The following is a 4,766-nucleotide window of genomic DNA, read 5'->3' on the forward strand; positions in this document are numbered from 1 at the left end:
CCACCCCCGCCTGCCCCCCAAAATCCCTGCTGATTATTTACTTTTAAAAATATTTACTTTTATTTACGGCTGTGCTAGGTCTTCACTGGCATGCACAGGCTTTTCTCAAGTTGTGGTGAGCGGGCAGCTACTCTCCAGTTGCAGCGTGCAAGTTTCTTGATGCGACGGCTTCTCTTGTTGTCTGTTGAGAAGCACGAGTTCTATGCACATGGGCTTCAGCAGTTGTGGCTGGAGCGCTCCAGAGCCTAGGCTTGGTAGTTGCGGCACACGGGCTTAGCTGCCCCTCAGCATGTGGGATCCTCCTGAACCAGGGATCAAACCAGTGTCCCCTGCATTGCAAGGCAGATTCTTAGCCACTGGACCACCAGGGAAGCCCTCTGTTGGTTATTTATATGCTAAAAAATTATAAGGTACACTGTGAGCTATATCGTTACAAGAGTTCAGAGGATAATAGTAACAGTAACAGCTAGTGCTTACTGAAACCTCATCATATGCTGGGCCCTCACTGTTCTAAGAAATTCACAAGTATTAAATTTCTTAGGACTTTGCAGTAATCCTATAAAGCAAGATCAGGACACAGTCTGCAGGGTCCCTCGTTAAAAAATTATTAAGAATTTCAACATGGTGACAGCGGAGCATTAAACCATAGTGAGGGGCCAACATTTCTAGGCACACATGTGGCTGTACAGGTCTCACACCCATAAGCCAACCCTGGCTAAAACTATTATCCCCATTTTACAGATGAGAAAACTGAGACACAGAGGCATCAAATAAGCATTTCCAAGATGACAGTTAATAAGGGAAGATATAAATGTGCACTATCTTAGAGAAGGCTTCATTGCAATCTATTTATGAAGTTCTCCAATCCTTCAAGGTTCAGCTCAAAGACCCTTTGTCTACTAAGTATTCTCATAAGCCAGAAAAAAATTCTCCTCCTCCTCTGATATTTTAGCTCCACGACCACATCTGGTTTGCACGTTTCTTATGGACATCACATCCCCATGTCACACCTGAAATAACCTGGGAGGTACGGGGTACATCTAATAAATTCATGTATTGGAATGAATGGTCAAAGACACAAACTTGTGCGTGACTTGAGGACTGGGAGAGACGAGGAGGGAACGCCAAGCAGGCACAGGCCTAGGACAGAGATCATTTCTGAAGGACGAAGAGATACAGCTGCCTCGATCAGCCCAACGGTACACATGGGTGCTAGTGTGGAGAACACTGGAAGAGAGGATGAAGTGTAACATGTTATAAAGTGCCTTTAACAAAGCTAGACCGTCACTTCTCAAGGACTGAAAGGATATGATGCATGTGCCCCTCTGAGGTCAGCCAGCTTTGCTTAGGAGGAAAAGGCATCAGGTCACAGTCTGACAGCTTCTCCCCTTGCAGCCAGTCGCCTCACATATAAGCTCTATGGGTTAGTGGGGAGACTGGGCCTGGAGTGCCATCTGATCCCATCCATTCACCAATTCACTTGTTTAACATATGCTGGTGAACATATTCCAGAATGAGATACTTGCACCAAGCACTCCACAGCTCCCATTCATGCTCAGTCCAGCCAGTGGTGTGCCAGAGTCTCCCATTTCACAGGCCTAAGGAATTAAGTAACTTGCTCAAAATTAGACAGCAGGAAGTGGAAGAGTAAGACTGAAATCCAGTTTCTCTCTTTAATTTCAGAATTTGTTTATTGGACATGAATATTCCTGATATTCAAAAAGTTATAGAGAATAGCCTATTAAAACCCATGTACTCCATTCAGAGTTCAAGAGATACAACCTGAAGCGCCTGTGTACCTCTCCACATTCTACTAAACCGCACTGCCGCCAATTCCTCCTACTTCATAACACCGCATGTGGCATCACCACCCAGAAATCTTCAATCAGTTTCCAAGTTCAGTACCATTTCTATTTCCACTATTATTTCTACCCTTCTCCATTTTACAAGTAACATCTTGTATCAGGATTATTACAATGGCCTCCTAATTGGTTTCCTTGCATCTGCTCTTCTACATTACTATCACCAACCTTTTTTAAACCTTTGAGTAGCTGCCTTTGGTCTTAGGATATAGACAAAAGCATCTGCATGGCATTCAAGGGTCTCAGATGGTCTTTCCCCTACTCTGCACATTAGCTTTATCGCCATCCCCTGTTCCCGATGTTTTGGGCATACTGGCCTTCTTGCAGTTCCTTATAATCCCCAAGCTCCCTCCCACTACAGGGTCTTTGCACACAGAGTTCCTCCCTTCTTCATCTGAGTAACTCTCTTCCCTTTCTCAGGTGAACTTTCTTTCCTTGAGCCTCCTGGCTGGGTCATTCTTTGATATCTCTCACTTTCACAACTTTACATTTATTTATGAGATTAACTGATTAAATTAATAGGCCTTTCCTAACAGGCCAAGGACCAAGAACCACTTGCTTACTACAAAATACACACTACATAAACAATAGCTAATGTATATATAACATATATATTATGCCGGCAGTGATCCTAGGACTTACCAACCCACTAAGACCTCCCAGAAGCTCTATGAAGCAGGTAGTTATTAGCCCCATTTTACATATAAGCAAAGTAAATCACACAAGCTAAGAAGTGGCAGAGGTGGTTCATGAACTCAGGCAGTAAATGAGTGCTAAGTGCCTCAGTAAATCTGCTGAATGCATGATAGTGCTGAGTGCTTTTGACAGGGACTACATAGCACCTATCTTAGTTCAACAAAAAAATCAGCTGGTTATGTTAAGGGTCTTATGTTTGACTGGAACTTTGCTACAAAACATTTATCTTCTTAGCATTTTATTCCAGCTACCTGAAAATCCGTTTGCCCTCACTGGTAGTATCATGAATCATGACTGATGCTGAGCAGAGGGGCAAACTGGTAAAAGGCCAGGAAAAAGTAGGCGGAACAGAACTGTGGATCATTTGTAACATGGGTAATCCTCATAAAGACAATTGAAAGGTTTTCACAGATGTCATCTCACTTAACCTTCACTGATTCCTAATAAAGTTACACACACAGGGCAGTTCTGCATCAGCTGATTGATGAAGCAAAAGGCTGAGATTAGGACTGCTATGAAGCAAAAGGCTGAGATTAGGACTGCTAAATCATCAGAAATTAACTAGTCACAGGATGGGTAAGGGAGGTGTCCCCATACTTCCAGTTGCAGAAATGTGCTATTTCTGGCAGAGAAAGACCTCTTCTTCATTCTTAAGGGTTAAAGGTAGCTAGCTAATTTTCCTGATTCTTTTTTGGCTGCCCTACACCGCCTGTGGAGTGTCCAGTTCTCCCGACCAGGGACTGAACCCAGGCCGTGGCAGTGAAAGCATTTAATTCTAACCGCTAGGCTAGCAGGAAACGTCCTAACTTGGCTGGAACTTCTCAGCAAGGACGGTGTTGCTCTTAGGTTTTCCCAATATGGCTACAGTAGGGGAAATTATCCCACAGGCTCAAGTTATATGGTAAAGAGCTCTATAAGCTAGCTACATCCAATTAACCCTAGGCCAAAACGATGCAAATGTTAACAATTCAGGAAATTCTTCACCCAGAGCCTCAACACCAATGTAAAGGAAGTCAAGAAACTGTACGCACCTTTCCTTTATGTGCATTTTGCTAGGGAAAAGTTTTCATTAGTTTTTTTCAGGGCTGTAACTAAAAAAGGCTAAGAACTTTATGCCTGTACACACATTCTTTCTGGTTCACGGAACCAGAACTTTACAATAGGAGCACCTTCGCAGGATGAAACATTTCTATTCCTTCAAGTATCTGATAGCTATGGATGCGGATCTAGGAGGAATCCCAATATCCAACCCACGTTAAGCTTGACCTTGTAACAGCACAGGCCTCAATCTAGAAGTAGGTCTAAAGGGACTGCATTAGTATTCACCTCCTTGGAGTGGCCTGTAAGGATAAGGACAGTGAAGAGTGCTCGAACTCAGTCCCAATCAGGCCACTAATCGGCTGAGTAACCTTGGACAGGTTGCATACCCTCTCTGGGCTTCAGTTTCCACATCAGCAAATTGCAAGTTGAACCGCACGGTCTTCAAGGTCCTTCCCAACAGAGAGCCTGGTACCAAGTAGGCCTAGCCATTAAAGCAGCTTCCTGTGGGCGCGGTGCAGGGCTTTAACGGTCCCCCCTCCCCCGCTCGAGCCCGCGAAACCCTCAACACGCCCCTCCGAGTGACGCCGCTTTCTCAACCGCAGCCTGGACACGGCTCCGCCTCTTCCCGGGGGCGTCCCGTCGTGCCCCGCGCCAGGCTTCTAAAGCTTTGGGTCGACTCCCGCCTTTCCGCGGCCCCGACCCCGAACTCCTCTCCCCAGTTTTGTCGGGTGCCTTATCCTATCAACGTCTAGTATCCCAGCCAATCACGCGGGTCCGGAGTCTTACCTTCGGTCCATCCTCCTCTCAGCGGCCAGCCGGCCCGAGCTCAAGGCCTTTAGCAGGCCAATCCAATCAGTGGCCGGCTCTAGCCGGCCTCACCCCAATGTCCCTCCTCTCGGCCAATCCGCGCGTCCCATTCTGCTGCCCGCCCAGCCAACCCCGGGCCTTGAAACCAGCGGGCAAATGGGCGCAGGGCGGCCCCTCAACGCTGACCGCCTGGCCAATTGGGGATTCCGCGTGGCCACGGCGGCAACCAATCGACATGGAGCGCGCTGCCGCCGCGGAGAGGTCCGGCCGAATATCCCTCCGCCTTCCTCCCTCCCTCTTTCTCCCTCCCTGCGAGCCGCCGTTCACTTACCGCCTCCCTTCCCTTCTTTCTCCCTCCGC

The 4,766-nt window shown here is 47.0% G+C and overlaps 1 long non-coding RNA gene across 15 annotated transcripts in view; it reads right to left on the bottom strand.

The window, feature by feature from the left end:
• Positions 1 to 4,576, bottom strand: part of LOC123332612 — a 30,274-nt gene extending 25,698 nt beyond the window's left edge. For 11 of the 15 annotated variants that reach the window (XR_006549478.2, XR_006549479.2, XR_006549490.2 and 8 more), the window contains exon 1: positions 58 to 4,379. This is a non-coding gene — a long non-coding RNA (uncharacterized LOC123332612). The other 4 variants (XR_006640788.1, XR_006549487.2, XR_006549486.2 and 1 more) reach the window with 4 other exon arrangements.
• Positions 4,577 to 4,766: the final 190 nt, after the last annotated feature.

Source organism: Bubalus bubalis, chromosome 3 (genome assembly GCF_019923935.1).
Source record: "Bubalus bubalis isolate 160015118507 breed Murrah chromosome 3, NDDB_SH_1, whole genome shotgun sequence".
Lineage (NCBI taxonomy): Eukaryota > Metazoa > Chordata > Mammalia > Artiodactyla > Bovidae > Bubalus > Bubalus bubalis.